At 43.6% G+C, this 15,390-nt stretch overlaps 1 non-coding gene across 1 annotated transcript; it reads left to right on the plus strand.

Annotated features, from left to right (window-relative positions):
• Nucleotides 1-4,741: 4,741 nt before the first annotated feature.
• Nucleotides 4,742-4,816, plus strand: Trnal-caa (transfer RNA leucine (anticodon CAA)). Its single transcript has one exon. It is a non-coding gene; the product is annotated as a tRNA-Leu (tRNA).
• The last annotated feature ends 10,574 nt before the right edge of the window (nt 4,817-15,390 follow it).

Genomic DNA, 15,390 nt, shown 5'->3' on the forward strand with positions numbered 1-15,390 from the left:
AGCGCATCTTAAGTGGATTCAAGGGACAGAAGGGAATATCATCATTAGAAACTTGACCGTTGAAGAGACACAAAATGCACTGAGCTGACAAAAGTCATGCGGTACCTCCTAAAATCGTGTCGGACCTCCTCCTGCCCGGCGCCGTGCAGCGACTGCCCCAACAGGTCGTTGGAAGCCCCCTGCAGAAATACTCAGCTATGCTGCCTCTGTAACCGTCCATAGCTGCGGAAGTGTTACCGGTGCAGAATTTTGTGCACAAACTGCCTTCTCGATTATGTCCTACAAATGTTCGTTGGGTGGCCAAATCATTTGCTCGAATTGTCTAAAATGTTATTCAAACTAATTGCAGACAATTTTGGCCTCGTGCATGGCGCATTGTCATCCATAAGACTTCCATCATTGTTTGAAAACATGAAGTACATGGATCGCTGCAAATGGTCTCCACGTAGCCAAACATAACAAGTTCCAGTCAATGGTTAATTCAGTTGGACCAGAGGACCCAGTCCATTCCTTGTGAACACCACCTTAACCGTTATGGAGCCACCACCAGCTTGCACAGTGCATTGTTGACAACTGGGCTGAGGTCTGCACCACACTCAGACCCTACTATCAGCTCTTACAAAAGGAAATCAGGACTCACCTGACCGGGCCACAGTTTTCTAGTCGTCTTCGGTTCAACTAATATGGCCACGAGCCCACAAGAGGCGCATCAAGAGATGTCGTACTACTAGCAAATGCACCTTCGTCCGTCGTCTGCTGCCACAGCCCATTAACACCAAATTTCGCATCACTGTTCTAACAGATACGTTCCTCGTATGTCCAACATTGATTCCAGCTGTTATATCAGTCGACGTTGCTTGCTTACCATCACTGACATCTCTATTCGAAAGCCGCTGCTTTCAGCCGTTAAGTGAAGGCTGTCAGCCACTGCATTGTCTGTGGTCAGAGATAATGCATGAGACTTTGCATTCTCGGCACACTCTTGGCACTGTGGATCTCTGAATATTCGATTCCCTAACTATTTCCGAAATGGGAAGTTCCACGCTTCTAGCTACCGCTACCATTCCGTGTTCAAAGTCTGCTAATTCCCATCGTGAGGCCATAACCAAGTCGGAAACCTTTTCAGGTGAATCACCTGAGTATAGTGTGCGCAAAATGCCTTGGCCACTAGATGTGCAGTCTGCGGAAGAAAAGCGGCAGCAGTGGGGGTTCGCCCAGAGCGCTGTTGGGGAAATTGCGAGCGCTGGAGAGGAAGTGCCGTTCTCAACTGGGGCCTATGCTCACTCTTTTTTTTTTTTTTTTTTTTTTTTTTTTGTAAATAAGTGGGGCCCCTCCAACACCACACTTGCTTGGTGACCTTTCGAAAAGATCTGTTGTCGCCACTGTTTTCGTTATTATCTAAAAATAATTCCGCCGAAAATGTATCCATTTATTTTCGTCTGGCTTGTTAACCACTTGTAACTTTCAGAGAAGCGTCACGGGTGGCGAATTTTGAGCAAAACCTACACATTTCTCTGGTTGCCATGTCAAAATTTACTTCATTTGCGGAAACACAGAGGTGTTTACACTGTCTCCCCTCAAAAACATGTTCCAAAGACACAATTACGAGAGAATTCTGAAACAGTGGTTTATTACGTTTATTAAGTGAGAAACTGCGGAAAAGTGAAGACAGTAGCTTATGAAAAAGCACATCCTCGGTACAAAAACACGTGTAATCTTTTCACATATGTTGTTCCAAAACCCATAGCATTTCTCGTTGAAAAATTACATTTTTTCGCTGAAACAGTCTGTAGTTATTGGAATAACACGGTAGATAATGAAGTTTTACATAGTAACGTTATGGTAAACTACTCTCCTCTTTCCGTGCTGTCATTTGCTAAAATCTCATTTCGATATCTGAAACCGTTTATGAAGTATGGAGAAGGTTGTGCATATTCCACTCTGGCTTTATCGCTGGCGCAGTGCGATCGCAAGTAGATGTGCTACATCAGATCAGTTTTCTCAAGATCTAAAAAAAGATCTATACATTAGCTGAATTTCATGTACAAAAACATATTATGTAATATGCACCAAACGCAAAATCATAGCAACATCTATTTTTCATTGCATACTTTACCGAATTCCTCGCTGTCTCTTACTTTCTCGTAAATATCACAATAACTATGACCTTTAACGAAATGATGGGCACAGCATCATGAATCTGACATACAAAGCTCTAAGTAAAGCAAATTGATTTTTTTACTCAACAGTTTTTGTAAAATAGTTTGAGAAAGACTGCAGGCGCGCGCCTAGATTCTGTCATCGTACCGGCCGAAAGGTGGGGAACACTTATCGGCGTCCCCTTTCGAACACAGCGCTTTGGATGAAACCTGGTCACTACCCATCGGCGACAGTATTCTGCGCGAGTTACACAAATTCAGCTTCGCCAGTGCATTGCCCTTTCTTACCTTGTCGGAAGCTCCATGAAGCTTTTCGCGAACGATGCTGTTGTCTACAGGAGGGTTGCAACGCCAGGCCACAAACTAAATGCAGGATGATTTGTCAGGGATCGCTGACTGGTCCATGAACTGGAAACTGCCATTGGACGTAAATAAATTTAACGAATCGCGCATTACGTTCCAAAACACGACTCATAAAACCGGGATTTGCCTGGGGCTCATAAATCGGTTTCCATCCATGAAAGAAAGGTATAGACAAGCGTTTTGGACAGCCGCTGGGTTAAGGACCACTTGTATACTCAACAGGAGGATCATCTTAGTGTCAGTATCCTACAGTACAGGATTAAATGAAGCAGATGGTTTGTTTTCTTGCGTTTGATGTGGTCTACAGTGGGTCTTAAGCAACTTGTGGAGACAGCGTTAGTTCATTGGCGGTTCCTTACAAACCGCAAAAAAAGTTTTTTTTAACATTTTTCGTGTAAAAACTGAGATGCAGATTCCAAGACGCCTCAGCAAGGAGAATAGCACAAATCTTTACAATATATTCATAAGATCCCAAGCTTCTACAACCTTGAGCATTTTCTTGTTATCTTTATCTGAATCCAAGACACAGAGGTTCAAATGTATTAGCTCACGTGCAGTTCGTTATAGAACACCGAAAAATGGTTTTTTTGCATTTTTTCGTACCAGAACCGAGTCTCGGATTCAAAGACGGCTACTCACAGCAAATGGCTGAAATTCTTACAATATTTTCCTAAGATCCCGATCTTCAAAACCCCAGAAAATTTTATTAATATCGTTAGCCTTTTCCGAGATACAGAGTTTCAAAGTTACCTACTTGTACACGTAAAATGCATATGTAAAATCCGTTGTGAGGAGAAACCGCCGTTTCTAAAACCACATAGCAAGGAGAAATCTGCTGTAAAATGTCGCCATTATAATCAGAATATTAATATATATTTCATCAAAATATAAGAGGTATTAGAGATAAAGTTAGTGAACTGCTAATAGATACTAACTCTGAAATTATTGGTATATCTCAGCACCACTTAAATAATTTGATAATTCAGAGGCTTTCTTTACCAGGCTACAGATTAGCTGGCTGTTTCTCAAGGAGTTCCTTGCGGGGTTGGGGAGTAGCTCTGTACGTAAAAAGCAGTATTTAATTTGAGACCATAGACGTATCACGACACTGCACTGAACAGATATTTGAAAGTTGTGCAGCATTAGTTGAATTTAGTGAAACTAAACTTCTAATTGCTGTTGGTTATAGGTTCCTTAACTCCGACTTCAGAGCATTTTTGCTTAAGCTAGAGAGGGTTCTTTATTCACTTTGTAGGAAGTACCAGAAAGTAGTTCTATGTGGTGACTTCAATATTAATTTGGTACATGATTTTGCAAGAAAAAGGATCTTGGTAGATCTTCTAAACTCATATGATCTGATGCAAACTGTGTTTTTTCGAACTAGGTCGCAGGGGAACAGTAGCACAGTCATAGACAATATTTTTATTCATTCTTCATTACTAGATGGGCATTCTGTGAGTAAAAGGGTGAATGGCCTTTCAGACCATGATGCACAAATTTTAACACTAAAGGTTTTTGTACTCTAACCAATGTCATATTTAATTACAAACTACGTAGGAAAGTTAATCCAACAGCAATAGAGAGTTTTTCAAAACTTGTCAAGGAACAAGAGTGGCAAGATGTTTATAGCGCCGATAATATAGATGATAAATACAATGCTTTCCATAACACATTTCTCATGCTCTTTGAGAGTTGCTTTCCATTACAACATTCTAAACGGGGTACAAGCAGTAATGGACAGCCCGGTTGGCTGACTAGTGGGATAAGGATATCATGTAGAACCAAGTGGGAATTATATCAAAATGTTAGAAGCAGTCACAATCAAGCTACAGTAGCCCATTACAAACAGTATTAAGATGATCTCATTGTATTGCTGATAGCGTTTGCTTAAACTTATGGACTGATTTTCTTTCAGTTCAAGAACATTTATTTTTATCTGTTGTTACTTTTTATTTTGTAAGTTCACGTACTGACACGTTCCATGACCTTGGAGATTTGCTCCTCAATTTGGTCCTACAGAACTTGACATTTAAATATTTAAATAAATAAATAAATAAATGAAAGTTCCTGGCAGATTAAAACTGTGTGCCGGACCGAGGCTCGAACTCGGGACCTTTGCCTTTCGCGGGTAAGTGTTCGCAGGAGAGCTTCTGTAAAGTTTGGAAGGTAGGAGACGCGGTACTGGCAGAAGTAAAGCTGTGAGAACGGGGGTTGAGTCGTGCTTGGGTAGCTCAGTTGGTAGAGCAGTTGCCCGCAAAAGGCAAAGGTCCCGAGTTCGAGTCTCGGTCCGGCACACAGTTTCAATTTGCCAGAAAGTTTCATATCAGCGCACACTCCGTTTCAGAGTGAAAATCTCTTTCTACAATGAGAATGTTTCACTCCTAACATAGAAATTTTTTAAAGTTGCTGAGGAAGGTAGAATGAAGTAGATAGTACCCACCTTTTCAATCAGAGTACGTTAAACAGGAACATAATCACGATTTTTGTGCTCGAATACGAGTATTTCTCTACTAGTTGATAATGCAGTACAGTAACGAACAATAGCCGCTCAGCAGTCAGTTGTAAGCTCATTAGTTCTTATTTCTCTTGCATTTCCAGATCTCGGCTACTAATAGCAATCTTCAGTTTTAAAATACAAGAAAATTACAGAATTAGAATTAACTTATTTTAGATAGAATAATAAGTGAAGTACCATGTTATCAAATAGAAGCCATCCATTCTAGTCAACATACCATCTGAATTATAGTACAACAAATTCAAAGCAGTACATGTCACCATGCGATAGTAGTGGAACAACAGGGTCATCAGTGCATTTGTTAGTGCAGGTTGCCTCCATCAGGGGCAGGTATGAACTAAGGGAAAACCTACTGCTCTCCTTTGATTGACGGGTACTTAACCAATTGTTCTCGTTTCATTGACAGGTACTTAACATATTGTTCAGCTAAAAGGATCCTTCCTTTTGATTGACAGGAACTTAACCTATTGTTCCAACCACCACCCCCTCAGAAAAATATCCTCCGTCGCTGCTACAGGTACACTCTCAGATCTGAGTTACTAGAATAGCCCCTCCCACTCTTATTAATTTGATTCACTACTAAATTGAGCAATTAATTAATCTCTTCCCTTTCTGGTAGGCCCCCTCCCATCACTCCCTTCCACCTACAAGAAATTGACAGAAAAATGACTCAGTTGATCAGTCAGTTGGAGGGAATTCGGTTGCAGTGTGTGAAATATTGTTTACACACTTTAGACAATGTACAGAATATAATTTAATTATTTATGGCAGTGTACAGAATGTAGTTTATATATTTAGTTAAATAATTTCTACAGAAATCGATTGCTGTGTGTGGAATGTTGTTTAAACAATTTAGACAACATGTGGAATATTGTTTATTTAAACAATTTAGGGGATTCAAGTCAGTGTATGGAATATATGGAAATTGGTGGCCCTTTGGTGGAGAGGAAGAATCTCATAACAGGATATTGAACGATATATTGTTTATTTATAAAAATTTCAGTTTGTGGGTTGGATTTCTCTTGCTCATTATTTCTACTGTTTGGAAACATGTAGGTCTTGCAAGACGTAATTACATTGGGCAAACAGGTTGCGTAACCTAATATTCAACACTGTACTCTGGGTGTCTTAACTTAATGTTCAGCTCTTTGTTGGCACTTAACCTATTGTTCTGTTAAGTGGTTTTCCATGTCACCCCCATTTCCTTAAACCATTGTACTGGCTTCGATACCTAATTAAGTAATTAGTTATGTCCTTCCACAATTTTTCTGGTACACTTTTAGAATTTCACATGCTTTTGGACGCCATTTCTGGCGCATTCTTCTTTGTCACCCATTCCCTTAAATTATTGCATGGCATTTTACGTAAAAATTATGCAAATGAACCTAGTGTTCTGCACTTAATCTGCTGTTCTGCTCTATGTCACCCACTCATGCACACCCTCCCCTTAACTATTGTACCTCTACCATCATGTTGGTATAAAAAATTTATGCAAATTAATTAAATCGATATATTTTACATGTATGGGATAGGTTTTTTTAATTCACACTATCCTACTGGTTGGTAAAACGATGGAATCTACACTCCTGGAAATGGAAAAAAGAACACATTGACACCGGTGTGTCAGACCCACCATACTTGCTCCGGACACTGCGAGAGGGCTGTACAAGAAATGATCACACGCACGGCACAGCGGACACACCAGGAACCGCGGTGTTGGCCGTCGAATGGCGCTAGCTGCGCAGCATTTGTGCACCGCCGCCGTCAGTGTCAGCCAGTTTGCCGTGGCATACGGAGCTCCATCGCAGTCTTTAACACTGGTAGCATGCCGCGACAGCGTGGACGTGAACCGTATGTGCAGTTGACGGACTTTGAGCGAGGGCGTATAGTGGGCATGCGGGAGGCCGGGTGGACGTACCGCCGAATTGCTCAACACGTGGGGCGTGAGGTCTCCACAGTACATCGATGTTGTCGCCAGTGGTCGGCGGAAGGTGCACGTGCCCGTCGACCTGGGACCGGACCGCAGCGACGCACGGATGCACGCCAAGACCGTAGGATCCTACGCAGTGCCGTAGGGGACCGCACCACCACTTCCCAGCAAATTAGGGACACTGTTGCTCCTGGGGTATCGGCGAGGACCATTCGCAACCGTCTCCATGAAGCTGGGCTACGGTCCCGCACACCGTTAGGCCGTCTTCCGCTCACGCCCCAACATTGTGCAGCCCGCCTCCAGTGGTGTCGCGACAGGCGAGAATGGAGGGACGAATGGAGACGTGTCGTCTTCAGCGATGAGAGTCGCTTCTGCCTTGGTGCCAATGATGGTCGTATGCGTGTTTGGCGCCGTGCAGGTGAGCGCCACAATCAGGACTGCATACGATCGAGGCACACAGGGCCAACACCCGGCATCATGGTGTGGGGAGCGATCTCCTACACTGGCCGTACACCACTGGTGATCGTCGAGGGGACACTGAATAGTGCCACGGTACATCCAAACCGTCATCGAACCCATCGTTCTACCATTCGTAGACCGGCAAGGGAACTTGCTGTTCCAACAGGACAATGCACGTCCGCATGTATCCCGTGCCACCCAACGTGCTCTAGAAGGTGTAAGTCAACTACCCTGGCCAGCAAGATCTCCGGATCTGTCCCCCATTGAGCATGTTTGGGACTGGATGAAGCGTCGTCTCACGCGGTCTGCACGTCCAGCACGAACGCTGGTCCAACTGAGGCGCCAGGTGGAAATGGCATGGCAAGCCGTTCCACAGGACTACATCCAGCATCTCTACGATCGTCTCCATGGGAGAATAGCAGCCTGCATTGCTGCGAAAGGTGGATATACACTGTACTAGTGCCGACATTGTGCATGCTCTGTTGCCTGTGTCTATGTGCCTGTGGTTCTGTCAGTGTGATCATGTGATGTATCTGACCCCAGGAATGTGTCAATAAAGTTTCCCCTTCCTGGGACAATGAATTCACGGTGTTCTTATTTCAGTTTCCAGGAGTGTAGTTTAAACAAATGATCGCTAATAAAAAAAAACACATCCCGCCGTCCCCTGTCCACTGGAGTGCGCAGGACACTGTCGCACACACTCCCAGCAGTCGTCATGCACAGAGATGCGACGCGGCCATCAGCTGGCGGACCACGCCCAGGTGTCAGTCCAGGTCCCGCAAGGGCATCCCTTTCGTACTTGACAGCCCAGAAGTACCTGTCAAAATACGTCTTCACCTAGGCACTGTTGCTGGCGCGATGACAGGGCTTTGGGCCCAGCAATATAGAAATCTGTTCCAGTGTTTCCGAGAATAGCACAGTGCGCATTGTTCATACTGATGCTGCGTCTAGCTGTGCACCTGTGCTTACCTGCCCAGCGTGGCTGATACATCTCCAAGAAATGATCGCACAGCAACCAGGACCTCTTTCGATAATATCCCAGAATAACACCGATTGCATTCTTCCCGGTGGTCCTAACAACACATCACGTGTTCCCTTCCTCGACGTTGTGACGTCCTGCTTTCAACATACACCTCAGAAATGTTAAATGTTCTCAGCGCCAAAAACTTTCATCATATCTGTGCACGCTCGCAAGAACACCGTTCATCACAAAAGCATTCTTGTTGTTTGGAAAGAGAACACTGTCTAACCACAGACAGGGTAGTCAAGTGAGAACAATTACGCAATCAGCAATATCCTACAGAAGAGAAAAATGGCGGGAATTTTCGGTATCCTACAGCTACAGGTCTGGAGATGTCCTAATGTCACAGTGGAAGATGAGTGACGGCATCCCTGCCAGAGATGGATGGTCTGCTTCAGCTTGTCTTTGTACACTTGATTTCTCAGAACTTTCTGTAGGGACCTGGTCTCCATGTTGCTCATATCAGTTTGTAGACACTCCTATGTCCCAGCTCAAAGGACGTCTTGTGAACGAATTGAGCGTTCTGATTGGATCTTACTGATTTAACCCGCCAAATTACTGATTCTGCCAGTATGGGAGCAATGTCTGCCTCTTTTCTTTCTTTCTTCAGACGAGACTTTCACCAGCTAAACTATTTGTACAGATCACCACATTCCACTGACAGTTAAACCCTGCAAATGGACCTACAATTTGTCAAATACAGAAAGACTCTTACTCAATTACACTGCTCTGCCACTGAGGATGGAAGCTTGAGTATTAGAGAGTGAAACACATCTTCAGCCCAACAATATATCACCACATACCATGTCAATGTTGTAAACATACAATTCGTATCCTGCGCCATAAAAAGTAGTCCATTTTGCATCATGCATATATCTATAAGATTGTAAAAGAAGGTTGTACACATGGAAGAAGCCTGGAGATACTGACAGATTTCAGATAGATTATATAATGGTAAGACAGAGATTTAGGAACGAGGTTTTAAATTGTAAGACATTTTCAGGGGCAGATGTGGACTCTGAGCACAGTCTATTGGTTATGAACTGTAGATAAAAACTGAAGAAACTAAAAAAGGTGGGAATTTAAGGAGATGGGATCTGGATAAACTGAAAGAACCAGAGGTTGTACAGAGTTTCAGGGAGAGCGTAAGGGAACAAATGGCAGGAATGGGGGAAAGAAATACCGTAGAACAAGATTGGGTAGCTTTGAGGGATGAAGTAGTGAAGGCAGCAGAGGATCAAGTAGGTAAATAGACGAGTGCTAGTAGAAATCCTTGGGTAACAGAAGAAATATTGAATTTAATTGATGAAAGGAGAAAATATAAAAATGCAGTAAATGAAGCAGGCAAAAACGAATACAAACGTCTCAAAAATGAGATCAACAGGAAGTGCAAAATGGCTAAGCAGGGATGGCTAGAGGATAAGTGCAAGGATGTAGAAACTTATCTCACTAGGGGTAAGATAGATACTGCCTACTGGACAATTAAAGAGACCTTTGGAGAAAAGAGAACCACTTGTATGAATATTAAGAGCTCAGATGGAAACCCAGTTCTAAGCAAAGAAGGGAAAACAGAAAGGTGGAAGGAGTATATAGAGGGTCTATACAAGGGCGATGTACTTGACGACAATATTATGGAAATGGAAGAGGATGTAGATGAAGATGAAATGGGAGATATGATACTGCGTGATGAGTTTGACAGAGCACTGATAGACCTGAGTCGAAACAAGGCCCCAGGAGTAGACAACATTCCATTAGAACTACTGACGGCGTTGGGAGAGCCAGTCCTGACAAAACTCTACCATCTGGTGAGCAAGATGTATGAGACAGGCGAAATACCCTCAGACTTCAAGAAGAATATAATAATTCCAATCTCAAAGAAAGCAGGTGTTGACAGATGTAAAAGTTACCGAACTATCAGTTTAATAAGTCGCGGCTGCAAAATACTAACGCGTATTCTTTACAGACGAATGGAAAAACTGCTAGAAGCCGACCTCGGGGAAGATCAGTTTGGATTCCGTAGAAAAGTCGGAATATGTGAGGCAATACTGACCCTACGACTTATCTTAGAAGCTAGATTAAGGAAAGGCAAACCTACGTTTCTATCATTTGTAGACTTAGAGAAAGCTTTTGACAATGTTGACTGGAATACTCTCTTTCAAATTCTGAAGGTTTCAGGGGTAAAATACAGGGAAGAAAAGGCTATTTACAATTTGGACAGAAACAAGATGGCAGTTATAAGGGTCGAGGGATATGAAAGGGAAGCAGTGGTTGGGAAGGGAGTGAGACAGGTTTGTAGCCTCTCCCCGATGTTATTCAATCTGCATATTGAGAAAACAGTGAAGGAAACAAACGAAAAATTCGGAGTAGGTATTAAAATCCATGGAGAAGAAATAAAAACTTTGAGATTCGCCGATGACATTGTAATTCTGTCAGAGACCGCAAAGGACTTGGAAGAGCAGTTGAATGGAATGGATAGTGTCTTGAAAGGAGGATATAAGATGAACATCAACAAAAGCAAAACGAGGATAATGGAATGTAGTCGAATTAAGTCGGGTGACGCTGAGGTTATCAGATTAGGAAATGAAATACTTAAAGTAGTAAAGGAGTTTTACTATTTGGGGAGCAAAATAACTGATGATGGTCGAAGTAGAGAGGATATAAAATGTAGACTGGCAATGTCAAGGAAAGCGTTTCTGAACAAGAGAAATTTGTTAACATCGAGTATAGATTTAAGTGACAGGAAGTCGTTTCTGAAAGTATTTGTATGGAGTGTAACCATGTACGGAAGTGAAACATGGACGATAAATAGTTTAGACAAGAAGAGAATAGAAGCTTTCGAAATGTGGTGCTACAGAAGAATACTGAAGATTAGGTGGGTAGACCACATAACTAATGAGGGGTGTTGAAGAGGATTGGGAAGAAGAGAAGTTTGTGGCACAACTTTACTAGAAGAAGAGATCTGTTGGTAGGACATGTTCTGAGGCATCAAGGGATCACCAGTTTAGTATTGGAGGGCAGCGTGGAGGGTAAAAATCGTAGAGGGAGACCAAGAGATGAATACACCAAGCAGGTTCTGAAGGATGTAGGTTGCAATAGGTACTGGGAGATGAAGAAGCTTGCACAGGACAGAGTAGCATGGAGAGCTGCATCAAACCAGTCTCAGGACTGAAGACAACAACAACAACAATATATCTACTGACCGCCCGACACTCATACACAGACCATGAAGACAGACAGCATAAGCACATGCACCGTAGGCACGCTCCTCGCTACACTAAACATTTCCCGCGGGTGGTCATCCGCCTCCTGATGAGTGATCAGAGCGCACTCAGCGGTCCGAATCCACTCTCAGAACTGATGTACAAAGGCTGGGTCGGTTCCCATTGGCACAATGGCGGCACCGTTGCTGCTTACGTGCTTGCTTTCTGCACTGATCTCCAGACTCTGGGATTACAGGAACACACATATTTTCATATGGTTTGCTGAATATTATACCATTTGCGCGATACTGCTCGATATCAAGCACATAGCAATATCGCTTGCTTAGCAGTAGTGCTCGCACATCACAATTCCGAAGATATACTCCGAAAATTATTTCTCTAGAAACCCGATACCTTAGCGAGGTGGAGCGTGCTGTAAAGCACTGAGGAACTAGAACCTTATCGTGTCCGCAAAGACCTTTACGTGGAAACTCGAAAAAAAGCTAGAGGAAACTGATATTTCCACTCGCAAATACTGATGTCGGTGATGTAACAGATTCCAAATCATCTCTATAATTTACAAAGTCAACTAAGGTGTTTCTCATGTCTAGAGAAACAGCAAACATGTCCTCCACCTGTCTTTCACCTGCTGGATGCACACACCACAATCGATGTTCCCTCAACAAAATAAAGGCGCGAAATGTGCTGAAGCAGTCAACCGGACAATTTACATGTGAGGGAATAATGGTCCAGCGCAAATACACATCCATATTGAAACTTCTCAAACTTCCAGGCGATCACGAAAGCTGTCCAACACATACTAAGTGTTGGTTTGATATTCGGCCGTCTGGAGGACAACACGGTTAAGTCAGCTACATTGCCGGCCGGAGTGGCCGTGCGGTTCTACGCGCTACAATCTGGAACTGCGAGACCGCTGCTGTCGCACGTTCCAATCCTGCCGTGGGCATGGATGTGTGTGTAGTCCTTAGGTTAGTTAGATTTAAGTAGTTCTAAGTTCTAGGTGACTGATGACATCAAACGTTAAGTCCCATAGTGCTGAGAGCCATTTTTTTTTTCAGCTGCATTCCCATACCCCAACAGGCCTCTCCATTCGCACAGCTCCTACCGTTAGCCAGAAACGCGAATCATTCCCGCCACAGGTCAACGGCGCTGCATGCCAAGCACGCATAGACACAATCGCCCTAGGAAAATCAGCCACATATATATTTTATCCATGTACTTGCAATTAAACATTACGCTTACGGTCTCAACTGGACGACATTCGACAATGAGCAAAGCATCGGAAATACACCTTGCTGACGGCTGTGACTCTGGAAATAGAAATATCTGTTCCACTCGTATGACTTGACTTACTCTTCCCTTTGTTGTCACAGTATTCCACGTCATACCCATTACCTTCCTCACAACTGGACATAATCATTTCCGTTGCACATTTCGAAACACAAACACATACTTTACAAGCCCGATGCTCAAGTCGAGCCTATCACACATCCGCTACTACTAAGTATAATACTTGGCCAATAACTGATTGCCTGTGATGCGAAATGATACCGACCGAAATTCAGCGATGGTTGGATATGCCTCATAAGTTTTTCTTGCGAGTGGTACCACTGTGTCTTAGAAAGAGAGGTGTAATCGTCTTAGAAACAGCCAGATATTAAAAAACACGATCGCAACGTCCTCATTACTGTCGCAAGTGGTCTTGATTCCACAGGTGCATACAAGTATCCATGCTAAGAGCTATACTGGCGTTACCTCTGAATGAAGTGGTTTTTTCCAGACAAATACCACGACACTGAATATAGACGGTGATCGCCGGAGTGTATATTATCAGATCAGCAGTACGGTTCCCCACAGCCGATGGCGCAACGTCGTAATAAAATTGCCGAATTTAGAAAGTGATTCGGCTAAGGAACGTTGTATGAATCCGGGATTTCCGCCGTTAGATATTTCTCCAGTGTTTGTAATGCATTCTGTCTCGATGCCACGTCAGAAGTTCGGTGATATATCGACTGGGTTTTTGGCGAGGGTTGATTGAGAAGGATCACAAGCAGTAGATGGTTTTCTGGTTGAGGTCGTAAGAAATGTGCACTAGCTTTTCAGATCTCTAGTGTTACACTATCCAGTAGAATTGCTGTCTGGCATTTTAAATCAAGTCTTTCCATTCAACCACATACTTGCTTTGGATTCTGAGGAGAAGTCCTTTAATGATTACAACCACTAGTGAATAATATTTCTGGCACTCTCATATCCTCAAACGAGTCACCTCTTTCGAACCTATCAGCTACAGTAAAAATTTAGATAATCCCTATGCCTTTTGCAACTGCCGCCTTTCCTGCAGCTTTGCTTATGTCATCGTTCCAGTTTAAGTAGGAATTGATCAGAAGTCAGAGAGAGCTGTATCTACCACCTGCTGTAACCCGTGTAGAAACAGAGTGACCTGAGTTAGTGCGACAGGACCGTGTTTTGACCACTCGGTGGACATGAGAACATGTCGTAGCTCAGCCAACAGTGTACGATGTGTAAGGTCAGCGCCAAACGAAGCCTGCTCCTGCATCAAAAGGTAGTATAAATGACAGTATGGGAACTGGGGAAGGACGAGGATTTTGCTAATGCATTGTGGTGCATCCCTAAACTACAAGCAAGTACTGCTGTCCGAACCAGATCCACGTCCCTCAGAGCCCATTCACGTTTATCATCCTAACATCCTATCGTCGTTATTATTTTTACTTTTATTTATTTATCCGCCAAGTTCCGTAGGGCCAAACTGAGGAACAAATCTCCAAGGTCATTGAAAGTGTCAGTACACGAAATTACAACATAAAAGTAATAACAGATAAAAATAAATGTTTATGAACCCAAAAAAGTCAATACATAAGTTTAAGTAAACGCAATCAACAATACAATAAGAATCAGCTCAATTTTTCGAGGAACTCCTCGACAGAATAGAAAGAGTGACCCATCAGGAAACTTTTGTTACGATCTGAGTGCGCGAGGATTACTGCTAAGATTTTTGAATTCGAGTTGTAGCGTATTGAAAATTGATGCAGCAGGAAAATAGCGGGTAGGTCGGGGAAGAATGCCAGTGTGCACTCGGTGTGCTTGCCGGGGGGTCTCGTCCGTAATGTGGAGGAGGCCCTTCCGGCAGCTATTGAACGCACTGGGTGTGACCGGCTGCAGATAGTAGCACATGTCGGAACGAATGACGCCTGCCGCTTGGGTTCTGAGGCCATCCTTCGTTCCTTCCGGCGGCTGGCTGATTTGGTGAAGACAACCAGCATCGCACGCGGAGTGCAAGCTGAGCTTAATATCTGCAGCATAGTGCCCAGAGTCGATCGCGGTCCTCTGGTTTGGAGCCGTGTGGAGGGTCTAAACCAGAGGCTCAGACGACTCTGCGACTATAATGGTTGCAAATTCATCGACCTCCGTTATTGGGTGGAGAACTGTAGGGCCCCCCTAGACAGGTCAGGCGTGCACTACACACCGGAAGCAGCTACTAGGGTAGCAGAGTACGTGTGGCGTGCACACGGGGGTTTTTTAGGTTAGGGGGACCCCCCCTTGGGCGAAACGATAAAATACCTGACGGCTTACCAGAGAGGACATTATCATCGTTGATAAAGAACGTCCGTCCTCAGAGACCAAAAACAGGAAAAGTTAACGTAATATTGGTAAACTGCAGGAGTATCCAGGGCAAGGTTCCTGAATTAGTATCTCTTATTGAA

This window comes from Schistocerca cancellata, chromosome 6 (assembly GCF_023864275.1).
Source record: "Schistocerca cancellata isolate TAMUIC-IGC-003103 chromosome 6, iqSchCanc2.1, whole genome shotgun sequence".
Classification (NCBI taxonomy): Eukaryota; Metazoa; Arthropoda; class Insecta; order Orthoptera; family Acrididae; genus Schistocerca; species Schistocerca cancellata.